The sequence below is a fragment of the Pelodiscus sinensis genome, chromosome 3, assembly GCF_052426305.1.
Source record: "Pelodiscus sinensis isolate ZL-2025 chromosome 3, ASM5242630v1, whole genome shotgun sequence".
Taxonomy (NCBI): Eukaryota; Metazoa; Chordata; order Testudines; family Trionychidae; genus Pelodiscus; species Pelodiscus sinensis.
The window spans coordinates 27,112,532-27,128,078 of record NC_143054.1 but is presented as its reverse complement, the minus strand read 5'-3'; the positions used below and the strand labels follow the sequence as shown (position 1 = coordinate 27,128,078).

The following is a 15,547-nucleotide window of genomic DNA, read 5'->3' as shown; positions in this document are numbered from 1 at the left end:
TAGAGACTATTAAAAAGTCATTAGGCTTCTATTATGTCACAAAGCAAGAGTTTGGAAATATGACTCCTTTATTTATAAACATAGTATTTTCTGTGTTTACCAACTAAGTAACAGAGATATTTAAGATACACAAATATCATGGTATATAATATCATAGTACAGTACAACTAATTTTTAGCTACATTTTATTTCTTCCTCTCTGGGAATAATCTTCTCTAATATCACCATGCTTCCTTTCCTATTATAAATCTGTACCTCTGTCAACCTGCACCATGATCTGTGCATGTTTGTCCAATTACTAATATCAATAACATTTCTCTGAAGTCCATGGAGAAGTTTTGCTATCTAGAGAGTGCAGTCACAAAATGCCACAATGACTGATAAGATTACCTATAGCATAGCCAAACCCTGTGGAATGCTTTCATGTAGCCTGAGAGACTTGTAGGGGTGTCAAAAATAAGCACAAAGCTAAACGGCTACTTGATAGTCATGCTTACAATGCTTCTATATGGTTGTGAGTCATGGACAACATATGGTTGCCACATTAAGATACTTGTTCAATTCTACACGTGCTATCTTGGGTCTCTTTGCAGGGTCAAATGATGGGACAAGACTCCTTATATTTAAATCCATAATTGTTGCCGAATGCCTGGCATTCAAAGCATGCTCATAAAAGCTCAGTTGCATTGATATGGGCATCTTGTTTGAATGGCTGACTCAAGAAATACCAAGGCCATATTTTATAGTCAGCTATAGCAAAGTATCCATTTTCATGGTCATTACAAACTATATAAAGTCAAATTTGAAAGCATGCCAGGTGAACCCCCCAGCACCAGGGACAAAAGTCGATGAGAGAACAAGATGGTGGCATATTTGTCATCTTGCCATTAACTGCTTTGAAGCAAGGAGCAGTAACATCTTATGTAAAAAACACTAACCAAACAAAACAAGGAGACAGAACCTGGCAATGGTCATGGACAATTTTGTCTGATCAACATGTAACCAAGTTTGTGGTTCTTCCCTCGGTCTCACCTCACATATAAGGGTTTACTAATAGTTTGCTTAAAAAAGAGAAGTCCTGTGGCACCTTATAGACTAACAGATTTAGTGGAGCATACGCTTTTGTGGGCAAAGTCCCACTTCATCAGATGCATGGCTACCCCTCGGATAATAGTTTGCTGAATCCTCAGACACCTGTATCAACATGAGACTCCATTAGCATAATCAGGTTTAATCTCCAGTAAAGATCCCAAACAGCTCACAATAGGTTACTGAGTGATGGCTCCAGAAGGTGATTATATTTATGTAAAGGTTTTCATCTTTTTAAATGGAATAGGTGAGGTTATAACTATCTAGGAATATTCCAAATTTCCTATCACTTTATAAGCTGGTCAATTGCCAATTGCTTTATAAGTTGGTTTTCTTTATTAACCTTTATGAATATAATTTCACCCTTTATAAAATGCACATGTACGCCATGGAGCTGTCACACTAAGGCTCTGTCTTGATGAGCAAAAAGGGCATGTTTTTCAACTGCATTCATTCAATCAACTTAAATACCATTGAAATGCCCCATCACGAGACAGGCTAGCAAGTCTGAAATTGTATCAACTGGCAGTGTTTTGCCATGGTAGAACGCAGCCCCACTAATATGGTTTCATGAATTCAACATGACAGTAAATGTCATAGATTCTTAAAACATATACCTCAGTGAGCAATGGATTTTCCAACAGTCTATATTATGCTAAGGCCAGGGTCATGACCTCCTAACAGAGTATACTAAATCATACCTTAGTATGATCTGAACAGGAAAAAAAATGTTTCATATTTCCCTAAAAGAGACACTTTTATTGCAAAATTAATGGTGCTGTTTTGGTCTTTTATTAACCACGGTAAATTCACTGAATATTTCTCAGAATGAATCCAGAACAGGCTTTTAAATTCAGTCTTTTATTGTGTCTCTGTGTGTGGAGGGCATATTTGTTGTAAACTTGCAGATACGGTGCAAATTCGAAAAGAAAAGAAAAGAAAAGAAAAGAAAAGAAAAGAAAAGAAAAGAAAAGAAAAGAAAAGACCGTCTCTCCATAACCTGGGAGAACCCCAAGAACAAAATGAAGAGCAATAGGGAAGTGTCTAGAATTATGGTGGCTACAATTAGCATAGCCATTACTGTACTATTGAACATATGACAATACATCTGTTGTGATGCTGGAATGAGTGCTGGTATCACATTGGTCAGTCAGCCTTTGACTTTACAGGCACATCAACCATGAATCAGCACTAGTATAACTATTATGGGATCTTCTCATTTTTACACATTTGGTTTACTAGGAGAGAGGGTAACACAAATAGCCCTGTGGTTGTACTTCTCAAGAGAGCAGAACTTAGACAAAAGGGTGTGTCAGTCAGAACCATTTAAAGAAAATGTTGCCTCATGTGGGGATTAAATTAAACACTGGAATATAGCAAACTTAATATGTGAAATAGTGATAGAGATGCAGCCGTGTTAGTCTGGTCTAGCTGAAACAAAATACAGATCTATGTAGCACTTTAAAGGCTAACAAGATGGTTTATTAGGTGATGAGCTTTCGTGGGCCAGACCCATTTCCTCAGATCAATATGCGGAAGAAAATCGACACAACCATATATACCAAAGTGATACAATCAAATAAATGAACGCATGTGAAATTGACAAATCAAATTTTAGAACAGAGTGGGGGTGAAAGGGGCAGGTTAGTGTCTGTGAGGTAATGACATAGGTGTGATAATAGGGGAAGTTTCTGTGAGGTAATGACATTGGGGTGATAATTGGGGAAGCTATCTTTGTAATGGGTGAGATGTTAAGACAGTGTTAAATCATGTATAAAAAAGTGGACTCATGGCTAGAGCACCCCCTTGCACCTTGGTGTTGCATAGCAGGCTCTCTTCTTTCTGGTGCTCGCTGACAACAGCTACTTCAATCTCATAGTGGTCCATTTCTTCTCATGACTCGGCCATCTTGAGAGCTTAGGCTTTAGTCCCCATCCTTTTCGGGATATCAGGGGGTCCTGCAAAAAAATCGAAGTGTCTGTCCCCTTTATTTGGACCACTTCCCTCAGGTCTGTGCCTAATGATTCATTCATTTTTCTCGGGGCTTCTCACCTTCTTAGGGGCATCATGCCATTTAACCACTGACTGGTATTGAAACTTTGGCCTGCCATCTAGGCTGGGTTCTGAAATGTCTAGGGATTCTAGGGCAGGCAGTCAAGGTTCTCTCCCCTTAGTCCTTTCTACCACCTCCCTGGACTTCTTTCTATCAAGTTTACCTGGATTCTCTCATCATCCCTCCTCTCCTTGTAAGATTCTTTCTGTTCCTTACAGGTCTCTTCACTCCCTGCTATCAGGACAGTTGCTGTAGAGTTTTTTCCCTCTCTCCCTGCAGCCCCCATCTACTCCAGACTTCCCTTGTTTATAACAGTAATCAGTGCTTCTTTAGCAAGGTTTGCTCATTAATTAGGCCTTTCCCACCCACCAGATGCAAGCATAAGCAGGCTAATTGAGCTCTGACTCCCATTAATCCTAGGTTTACCTATGTGGGATGTTCTGCACATCTGAAGCAGTTTACTGCCTACTCTGCCATTTTGTCCCTTATAGTATTAATGTTAAGGCTTTTATTAACTCAGAAACAAAGTTTCACCTTTTTAATGACAAAGGAGACTAAGACCACTCCTAATACAAACATCCCAATGGATAAAGGTGAAAGATTATTGAAAAATTCACACCTGGATGAATTCACTTTCACACCAATTCTCCTTCCTCTGCCCCTTGGAAACATATAGAAGAGGCACTCTCTAGTGTATTTAATAAACATACAGCCTGATTCTCTATGGACTTAAACATTGTATAGAAATTACCTTCTCTGCAGGATAGGTGCAAAATGTTTCCAGTTCAGAGTTCATCTTACACCTTCTTTGTGCATCTGTAAATGGCAAGCAAAGACCATTTTCCAAGCCTGTCATTTTCCACCATAGAAAGAAAGGACAAGCACAAACATACTCCGTTGTTCTCACTACAACAGTAAGACAGTTCTGAACAAGAGGTCCAACATAAAGAACAAAATGTATGACTTCAAATGTCACAGCTTTGCAGTAAGCAGACCTTGCAAATATGCCACAGCTTGCAAAGTGTGAAGGTCTTTCCAAAGCACTGATTTTTATCCAATATGCAGTAGATGCAAAAATAATAATTATTTTTTAAATATAATGTGAAGATATCTACTAGTAATGTGGTATGTTCTCATCTACTAATGGGAATTTGGTTGGGTGAATAATGGAGTGGAACAAAATATTTTGAATTTTAATACGTTGATGGAATTTCAAAAGTCAATATTTTTCAAAAATGGGAGGGAAATTTGACATTTCCATAAGCTCCTCCAATCTTTCTGAGAAACTATGGAGCTGACCAACAGTTTTTGACTTTTGATATTTTTTGACAGACCAACAATTTAAAATTAATTGAGGATTTTTAAAAATATCACTTTTCTTTTGCCACTAGCTCTGGTTATGACATTGCCCAGGATACAATCTGGACCGATAAATATATGTGTCCCCTCAGTTCTTCAACCTGCTTTGTTATGAAAACTACCTGTCCTGGTCTGCTAACACTAGCCACCAGCTTGTAAATGTCTCCCAGCTACATTGTATGAGCGCTATGGTCAGCCATTCATGAATTACACTGTAGAGGAATACTAGCAAATTCCCATTCTCAAACTTTCCCCACAAAATGTATGTCTTGTACTGCTTTGTCCTCTCCTGTACAGTACAAGCTTAGAAAAATCTGTCTTATTACTAGAAATGACATGCACAAATCCTATTGTCCTAAATGGAGTTTCCCAAACACTGCAGTCTCAACATAACTGTTTATATAAAACAATAAAATGAGTTTATTAACTATGGAAAGATTAATTTTTAATGATCTTACAAGGAGTAAGACATAAAATTCAGAATTGGTTACAAGAAAATAAAAGCAAAACATAGCCAATACCCAATTTGACCAAACTAAATAAATTAAATCTAAAGGTCTCTCATATTTCACTAATCTTAGGGTACGTCTAAACTACATGCCTCCGTCGACGGAGGCATGTAGATTAGCCAGATCGGCAGAGGAAAATGAAGCCGCGATTAAAATAATCGCGGCTTCATTTAAATTTAAATGGCTGCCCCGCTCTGCCGATCAGCTGATGGTTGGCAGATCGGGGCAGTCTGGACGCGCCACGCCGACAAAGAAGCCTTTCTTGATCGGCACAGGTATGCCTCGTGAAACCAGGTTTACCTGTGCCGATCAAGAAAGGCTTCTTTGTCGGCGTGGCGCGTCCAGACTGCCCCGATCTGCCGACAAACAGCTGATCAGCAGAGCGGGGCAGCCGTTTAAATTTAAATGAAGCCGCGATTATTTTAATTGCAGCTTCATTTCCCTCTGCCGATCTGGCTAATCTACATGCCTCCGTCAACGGAGGCATGTAGTCTAGACACACCCTTACTGGCTGAACTTATTTCAATCAGGATCTCTCCTCCAGCCCAATGCTGCTATCTTTGTTTTTCAGGTGGTGTTGATGCTGTGGAGAAACCAAAAGGGAGAGATGACTTGAGACATACCCATTCTTTTCTTACAACTCTTTCCCTTCCTTGTGAGTCATCAGCAGCCAAGCATCATGAGACAGAAACTCTGTGTGGACAGGAACATCCAAATATTTCTTTGTCAAAAAATGGCCAGTTAACCAGGTCTTCATCTTCCATATTGTTAGTGTAGAGCAGCAACTATAATTTCACCAGAAGCTGATCAAACCAAATGGATACATCAGGAATAACAGAATGTATTGCAGTGAATCATCCTTCATAGTTATAAGGTTGGCAATAGGTGATGATATGTTTGAGGGTATGTTGTGAAGAGTCACAACTGCACACTGGGGAGTCTTTGATTTTTCTATTTACACATTAGATGTCCCTATTTACCATGCTTGATTTGGATTAGGATCAGAGTTGATCAAGATGACCATGGAAGACTGAACCCAAGAACCTTCTGCACAGGATCTTGCACAAGGCGCTATTTTAAGTCTTATTTAGCCTAATCTGCATTCTATTCTCTTTCTGATCATAGCTTGATTGCATGAGGCTAAGTGAATGTTCCTAGAAAGACTTGTGGAACTTAAAATGTTGGAGGGAGAGCTTTTGTGAATAGGAAGACATCTGTTTTCCTGGAACTGTGGAGCTTTGTGGACTGTAACAGCAGTTTCTCATGTATGTGGGGGGAGCAATATTAGACAAAACAGGTATCCAGAGTGCTGGAGCCAAATTACAGGTTCCAAAACCAGGTAATGGCCCATTTAATTTTGTTGACACCTGTTTGAAGCATTGGCCAGCCCTATGTCTCCAAAGATCTCATTTGTGGCTGTTACCCAAACTTGGAGCACGGATTATGAATACCATACAGTAGCACCTTATAACTATATGCACAATCTTGGTGTACACATTTTACTATAGTAATAATGATCAGCAAATTATGAGTTTTCAAACAATATCTCTCAAGTCAAGAATTATCATAGTTGGTACAAAGGGGTGAATATAGTGGCACAGACTGTCACACTAGTCCAGTGGTCCCCAACCATTTGGGGTTGCCGGGCGCCAGGGGGCGTGGCCGTTCGCCCGCCGGGCGCCTGGGGGGACGGGGCCCCCCCGAGTGGGCCCCCCCCATAGCCACATTCCCGGGGCTGGTGCTGGCACTCTCTCTCAAGCGCCACGCGCCCGGGGCCAGCGCTGGCACTGGCGCTCTCTCCCCCCCCTTCCCCAAGTGCCACGTGCCCGGGGCCGGCGCTCTCTCCCCCCTCTCCCCCATGCGCTGTGGGGGGTCAATCCGCAGAGCCCCCGGGGCCGGCGCTCACTGTGCGCCACGCGCCCGGGGCCGGCTCCGGCACCGCGCATGCGCCACGTGCCCAGGGCCGGCTCCGGCACCGCGCATGCGCCATGTGCCCAGGGTCAGGCCAGCCCTGAGCACTTGGCGGGCGCAGACAAATGCCCCCGTGGGCGCCATGGCGCCCACGGGCACCGTGTTGGGGACCATGGCACTAGTCTATATCTGGATTAGAAATCTGTAGAAGAATCCATATGCTAAGGGAAATGTTAGTAATTCAGTAGATGGTATCTTTGCCTCTAAATATATCTAACAAATGCTCCAGTAAAGCAAAAAGGGGGACTAGAGAGACAAGGTGGGTGAGGTAGAATTTTGTATTGGAGCAGACCTGAATAAAAGCTCCATGTAAATTCAACAGCTTTTCTCTTTCACCAGCATACATTGATCCAATAAATTAATAAAAGATATTAGCTTACCCATCTTTTCTCTCCAATACCCTGGGTCCCACATAGCTACAATAACACTACCAATGCTAAAGGGAATGGTAAGTTACCATCTTTTCAGATGAGACACAAAATTTAAAGAACTGACTGCCTGTATATATTAAATTCCTTTGGACTTTTCCCATGAATACGTGAGTAAATGCTGAAGAACTTGTCTAATACTAGTATCTATTGAAATCTCCCTTGTAGTTCCCAATAGGAATAATATTCTGTCCTAAACTGTTATGTAGTCTTGCTAATGTTATACTCTGTACTCAGTGATAGATGTACTTTGGCAATTCATTTACACATTTGTACAAACAGCTAAACTGCTGTAGGAAGCATTTTGTTGCAAGACATTATATCAGTAGAAGATCAGTATAACTATCAATGATCAAATGACAAATGTATACCATTAAACTCGGCCACAGTTTATTACAACTAAACCCTACTTATTAAATAAAAGGAAGGGAAAATGTGTATAACACTGTGTGGTGTACTAACCAATCATAATTTATTTTACATTTCTATATGTTATTAGTTATGTTATTCCATTTTTATTCAAACATTTCTTGTTTCTATTCAAACTTTCCTTTAGCTCATCGATTAAGAAAATGTCATTGCTTATGGATTATTAATAGTGACATAAGCATCAATCAGAACATTATTTAAGCATGAGCATATTCTTCAATGGAACTACTTGAATGTTTAAAGTTAGGCATGTGCTGAATCAAGACTAAAATGAGTTTTTCAATGGGGTAACACATGAAGGCTAATAAGGGTGCCCAGGTTTGCCTTCATTCAATATGTACTTTTATAAATGTAACAAGTAAAGTATAACATATCATACATAAGAGAAAATGCAAATTGAGCTGTTTGAATTATCTTAAAATAATATTAATTGTAGAGTTAGCTCATCTAGCGTATGTCTTCACTGAATGCTTATTTCGAAATAAACTATTCTGGATTTTTTCTGAAATAGCTTATTTTGAAATAGCACGTCTATACTACAGGGAAGCCTCAAAATTAGTCTGAGGCAGGCTCCCCTAAAGTGGATGTGCTACCTCAATTTAGAGCCCCAGAAGGCACTGGGGAGTAATTACTTTGAATGGCCCTGGGGAGGAGCTATTTCGAAATAGCAACATTAGAGCATCCACACTACTGCTATTCCAAAATAGCTATTTTGGAATCGGTGTTATTCCTTGTGGAATGAGGTTTTTAGAAGTCGGAATAAGCCATCCATTGTTTCAAATTTATTTCAAAATAACAGAATTGCTGTGTAGATCTTCGCATTGTTATTTTGGAATAACGGCCATTATTCCAAAATAACGCTGCTGTGTAGACGTACCTCTAGCTAACACTGATTTAACTGGAAAAACGTAAAAAACAATGAATAGTCTTGCAGCACCTTGAAGACTAACCAAATATGTAGATGGTATCATGAGTTTTTATGGGTACAACCCACTTCTTCAGATGAATGGAATATTAAAAGTCCAGTTCCAAAATAAATGGGGGGAAGGAGAAGGAAGGGAAAAAATAGTGAATTAGAGTGTTCATGTTGCATGAAGCTGATAGAGAAGGTGCAAATTGTTCTTAAGTACTCGTTGTTGGTTTTTTTGTTATTTCTTTAAGTCATTAGGATGTGGAAGGTAGTGTTCTAGCCAGGTAATTCATACCTTTGTGATGGGCCCCAAACCTGTAAATGAAGTTAAGTTCCAATGCTTCCCTGTGTATTTGGCTTGTGCGCTCACATAAGAGAGCAATACTATTGAATACTTACAAACATATATATTTTATGACTATCTGGATGAGTGCCTGAAAAATTAACTAACCAAAATTAAGTGTTTGGGTCCCAGGAGCTGCAAACATGAGAGTAACATTAAGAATACACATGTTTACAGAATGTGGATGTTAGCTTCTTATTTTGTTATAAATATTACACAAATCCATCCTGATATTGACTGTGTTCATTATTCCTATATCTTACCTAAATATTTTGAATGAACCATTTTCAGATTGTGTGTGATTATTTAGCATTAACTTTTTGCTCAGATTCTCACTGGGATTTTTTGTGACTGATCATCCAAGTCATGTGGTATTGTCCCTACTCCTGATTGGATGGCTGAATCATTTAACTAAAGTGCTAATCACAAAGCATTCTTCTGTGATATAAGATTTTGCACCATTAATCATAGATTTTGAAAGTCATGAAACTTTTGGCATTCTAAAAATATAGTTGCAAATACTTAGCAGTTGTCTTTACAGGGAATACCTAATACAATCACAGGGTATGTCTACACTACCCTCCTAGTTCGAACTAGGAGGGTAATGTAGGCATACCGCACTTGCAAATGAAGCCAGGGATTTGAATTTCCCGGGCTTCATTTGCATAAGCGGGGCGCCGCCATTTTTAAAACCTCATTTTAAAAACTCATTCTATGAGGAGTAACGGTAGTTCGAACTAGGAAGCCTAGTTTGAACTACCTAGTTCGTGCCCCGTGTAGCCTCGCTGCACGGGGTTCGAACCAGCGGGGTTTTAAAAATGGCGGCGCCCCGCTTATGCAAATGAAGCCCGGGAAATTCAAATCCCGGGCTTCATTTGCAAGTGCGGTATGCCTACATTACCCCGCTAGTTCAAACTAGCGGGGTAGTGTAGACATAACCCCATATAGTAAACTAAAGTGAGTGCTTTTATTCATGAAGGTTTTTGTGGCTCAGGCTTTTTTGACTATTTGGCCAACTCTAACTAAAACTGTATGGCTGTGTCTAGACTGGCAAGTTTTTCCGCAAAATCATCTGCTTTTGCGGAAAACTTGCCAGCTGTCTACACTGGCCGCTTGAATTTCCGCAAAAGCACTGATGATCTCATGTAAGATTTTGTGGAAATACTATGCTGCTCCTGTTCAGGGAGGTAGTTCTTTTTCCGAAAAACTTTTGCGCAAAAGGGCCAGTGTAGAAGCAGAGATTTGTTTTCCGCAAAAAAGCTCCAATCGCGAAAATGGTGATCTGGGCTTTTTTGCGGAAAAGCACATCTAGATTGGCCATGGACACTTTTCTGCAAAAAATGCTTTTGCGGAAAACCGTTCTGTCAATCTAGACGCACTTTTCCGAAAATGCTTTTAACGGAAAACTTTTCCGTTAAAAGCATTTCCGGAAAATCATGCCAGTGTAGACGTAGCCGATATGTGAATCCAGTAAGTAATCAGCCCAGAAAGATGAATGAACTTTCACAGAGAAGTCATTGAAGCTCTGTCATATTCTCATTTTGACCAAGATTCTTGTTCTTTGGTTGAGTTCATACTTGGACTATTGTGTGTGTTTTAAAAGGCAGAGGGTAAAGATTGGCAAAATAAATATATTAAAAATGGAAAAAGAGTCCATATTGTTGCTGCTCTATCTACTGTCACTAGAACTTTCTGGCAAGAAAAAGAGGCCAAATGTTCCGTAGTTCTTTCTAAATTTGCCTCTCAAAAATGCATGTCTTTTGCATGTACAAAACCATATTTGCATTCATAAATAAGTGCAAATTCTAGATTTGACAAAAAATCTTCATACACATAATTAGAGGCGAGTATAAAATTTGACTCAAAGAGTCAACGTCCAGTATGTGGAGTTTCTTTCCAGCACAATTCAATAAACATGTTCAGGAACATGAGAGGGATTGGTAGAGTTATAGAAGAGTGACCGTTTAGCCCCTTTATAACTCAGGTATCAATAGCAGCAGTAGCTATTTTACTGGCGTGAGGAAAAACCAGAATAGTATTTATTGCACAATATCAAGAGCAATATGGGATCACACTATCTTTCTCTTGCCTCCACTTCCTCCACTGAACAAACTGTTCAAAGATCAAAACCAAGCTGCTGTAAAAGTTAAGAACTAAAGAATGTGCAGCAGGGAGTAACATATGTGTCCATCAACTTCCAGCCAAAACAATCCAATGTGAGGAAAAGGGTACAGAATCTTAGTGTGACTCAGAGATGAGGGGGTGTGGTAGATAGAAGAATGGCTTCAGACAAATAAGGAAAATTTTTTTACTTGTTGCCATAATATAAGAACTAGGGGCCACCAAATGAAACTAATGGGCAGCAGGTTTAAAACAAATAAAAGGAAGTTCTTCTTCATACAGTGAATAGTCAATCTGTGGAACTCCTTGCCTGAGGAGGTTGTGAAAGCTAGGATTATAACAGGGTTTAAAAGAAAACTGGATAAATTAATGGAGGTTAAGTCCATAAATGGCTATTAGCCAGTATGGGCAAGGAATGGTGTCCCTAGCCTCTGTTTGTCAAAGGGTGGAGATGGATGGCAAGAGAGAGATCTCTTGATCATTACCTGTTCGATTCACTCCCTCTGGGACACCTGGCATTGTCCACTGTCAGCAGACAGGGTCCTGGGCTGGATGGACCTTTGGTCTGATCCAGTATGGCCATTCTTATGTTCTTATGTTATGTGTTGGGCTTGCTGTTATAAACGATTATTAATTTAACAGTGGTATTACAATACACTTTGCCTATTGGGCATAGAGTTATTCTCCATATATACTCTGAATGAAGCAACCTATGAAGTGCAATACATGCTGAGTTATTTGCTTTGGGATTTACCTTTCCATTGTTTCTCTGTATCTCTAGAGTACTTTTTATTATAATGCTTACAAGTATATGTTTAAAAGAGACTAAATAAATTGGATTAGTAGCAAATTACAGAGGGTATGTCTACACTACCACCCTAGTTCAAACTAGGGTGGTTAATGTAGGCAACCGGAGTTGCAAATGAAGCCCGGGATTTGAATTTCCCGGGCTTCATTTGCATATTGCTGGGCGCCGCCATTTTTAAATGTCCGCTAGTTCGGACTTCGTGCCCGCAGCTACACGCGGCATGGATTAGGTAGTTCGGATTAGGCTTCCTATTCCGAACTACCAGTATACCTCGTTCCACGAGGAGTAACGGTAGTTCGGAATAGGAAGCCTAATCTGAACTACCTAGTTCGTGCTGTGTGTAGCCACGGGCACGTAGTCTGAACTAGCGGACATTTAAAAATGGCAGCGCCCGGCAATATGCAAATGAAGCCCGGGAAATTCAAATCCCGGGCTTCATTTGCGACTTCGGTTGCCTAAATTAACCACACTAGTTCGAATTAGGGTGGTAGTGTAGACATACCCAGAGACACTGACCTGTCAGTCAATGTAATAAATGGAGTATAGTCTTCACAACATCCTCTGGCAAGGAGATGCACAGGTTGACTGTGTGCTGCATGAAGAAAAACATCCTTTTGTTTGTTTTAAATCTGCTACCTATTAATTTCATTTGGTGACCCTTAGTACTTATAAAATGGGAACAAGTAAATCACTTTTCATTATTCACTTTTTCCACGCCAGTCATGATTTTATAGACCTCTATCATATCCTCCCTTATTCTCCTCTTTTTAAGCTCTCATTATATGGGACCTATTGAAAACCCCTAACCATTTTTGTTTCCCTTCTCTGAACCTTTTCCAATCTTTGAGATGAGGCAACTCCATCTATACGCAGTATTCAAGATGTGGGCATACCATGGTTTTATATAGAGGCAATAAGATATTCTCTGTCTTATTCCCAATCCCTTTTTAAATGATTCCTAACATTCTGTTTGCTTTTTTGACATTTATCAACATTACATTTCATTTGACCTTTTGTTGACCAATCTCTTAGTTTGGTGAGATTTTTTTTGAAGCTCTTCACAGTCTGCTTTGGTCTCAACTATCTTGAGCTGTTTAGTATCATCTGCAAATTCTGCCACCTCACGGTTTACCTCTTTCTCCAGATCATTTATAAATAGGTTGTATAGGAATAGTCCCAGGACAACACTAGTTACCTCTCTCCATTCTGAAAATTTACTATTTATTTCTACCCTTTGTTTCCTGTCTTTTAACCAGTTATTAATCCATGAAAGGACCTTCTCTCTTATCCCATGACAACTTACTTCACTTAAAAGCCTTTGGTGAAGGACCTTATCAAAGGCTTTCTGAAATCTAAGTATACTGTATCTACTGGATCCCCTTGTCCACATGTGTGTTGACCCCTGAAAGAACTCCTGGGGTGCGTCTAGACTGGCAAGTTTTTGCGTAAAAGCAGGAGCTTTTGCGCAAAAACTTGCCAGCTCTCTACACTGGCCGCTTGAATTTGTGCAAGAGCACTGACTTTGTAATGTACAAAATCAGTGCTTCTTGTGCAAATACTTTGATGCTCCCACGCAGGGATAAGCCCTCTTGCGCAAGAATACTTGCGCAAGAGGGACAGTGTAGATAGGCACCTTAATTTTTTGTGCAAGAAAGCCCGATGGCTAAAATGGCCATCAGAGCTTTCTTGCGCAAAAGCGCGTCTATGCTGGGCACAAATGCTTTTGCACAAAAGCACTTTTTGTGCAAACGCATCCATGCCAATCTAGACGCTCTTTTGTGGAAATACTTTTAACGGAAAAACTTTTCTGTTAAAAGTATTTCTGCAAAATCATGCCAGTCTAGACGTAGCCCTGTAGATTAGTAAGGCATGATTTCCCTTTACAGAAATCATGTTGGTTTTTGCCCAATAAATTATGTTCATCTAAATGTCTAACAATTTTATTCTTTATTATAATTTGAGCTAATTTGCCCAGTACTGACATTAGACTTACTGGTCTGTAATTGCCAGGATCACCTCTACAGCCCTTTTTAAATATTGGTGTCATGTTAGCTAACTTCCAGTCATTAAGTACAAATGCTGGTTTAAAGGATACATTATAAACCACAGTTAATAGTTCCACTTTTTCACATTTGAGTTCTTTCAGAATTCTTGGGCAAATGCCATCTGGTCCCGGTAACTTGTTACTGTTAAGTTTATCCATTTGTTCCAAAACTTCCTCTAATGACACCTCAATATGGGACAATTCCTCAGTTTTGTCACCTAAAAAGATTGGCTCAGGTTTGGGAATCTCTACAATATGCTCAGCCATGAAGACCTAAGCAAAAAAATTGTTTAATTTCTTTGCAATGACATTAACATCTTTGAGTGCTCTTTCAGCATTTTGATCATCCAAGGGTCCCAATGGTTGTTTAGCAATATCAAGGCTGTTCTTCACTCTGGCATGATGAATGCAGAAGTTGGGGGCCCACAAGAGCACTCCAAAATCTTGCCTCTATAGTCTCTGGTACAAAAACTCTCCCCAGAATCCTAATATCCAGATTTTGGGGAATCCAGTCCCACCATCAAGTGCTTTTGAACCCACAAACAGGGGTGGACACTTGAAATGAACCCCAGAGGTACCACAAGATCTTTCACCCAACAAAAGCTTTAAAAAGAAAAGAGAAAAACAAGCTGCAGTCTGTGGTCATTGACCCCTCAGTCAAGCATCCAGATACACACAGAGAGACCTCTCATGACACAAAAAAATCAACCAATGCCAGCTAATTAGAAAAAAAGAAACAATCAGTCATTATCAAAACAAAACTACAGTTGCAAGCATAGTAAATTGGCTAGATGGAAAGAGCCACCATTTGATATAGATACTCAGGGAAAATCCCTGGTCTAAGGACTTAGCTACCAAAAAAAAAAAAAAAAAAAAAAAAAACACTTAAACTCAGACATTATTGTCAGACATCCCCAAACAAGGAAAACAATAAATCCTGATGGATTAGCTAAACTTTTCCCTACTTACACATTGTAAGAAGTCCATTCCTGGAGAGAGGAGCACCTCCCATTTCCCTTAGTACTCGGAAGGAACTGCACTAAAACTCAAACAAAGGACACAGAGAGAAAATCCCTCTCTTCCAGTTTGAAATTCCTACCTGCATTGTTATTGGCTGACCAGCCAACACCTGACTAGGCACAGGAGACATTAGTTAACCCCTTAGTAACCAAGTGCTGGTCAGCACTCCTGATTATGACAAGCAGGCTTCCTGATTCTGATGTACTTTAAAAACATTTTGCTATTATTTTTTGGGTTTTTGGCTAGCTGTTCTTCAAACTCCTTTTTGGCTTTTTTATTATATTTTTACACTTAATCTGACAGAGTTTATGCTCCTTTCTATTTTCCTCACTGGGATTTGACTTCCACTTTTTAAAAGATATCGTTTTATCTGTCACTGCTCCTTTTATCTGATTGTTAAGCCATGGTGGCATTTTTTGAGGGGGTTCTCTATGTTTTTTAGTTTGGAATATACATTTAAGTT

At 39.7% G+C, this 15,547-nt stretch overlaps 1 long non-coding RNA gene across 1 annotated transcript; it reads right to left on the bottom strand.

Moving 5' to 3' along the window:
• Positions 1-1,718: 1,718 nt before the first annotated feature.
• LOC112543940 (uncharacterized) lies at positions 1,719-15,094 on the bottom strand. Its single transcript, XR_012902243.2, has 4 exons — positions 15,034-15,094; positions 5,634-5,703; positions 3,894-3,958; positions 1,719-3,047 (listed from the first exon to the last, which is right to left on the bottom strand). It is a non-coding gene; the product is annotated as an uncharacterized LOC112543940 (long non-coding RNA).
• Between the last annotated feature and the right edge of the window lie 453 nt (positions 15,095-15,547).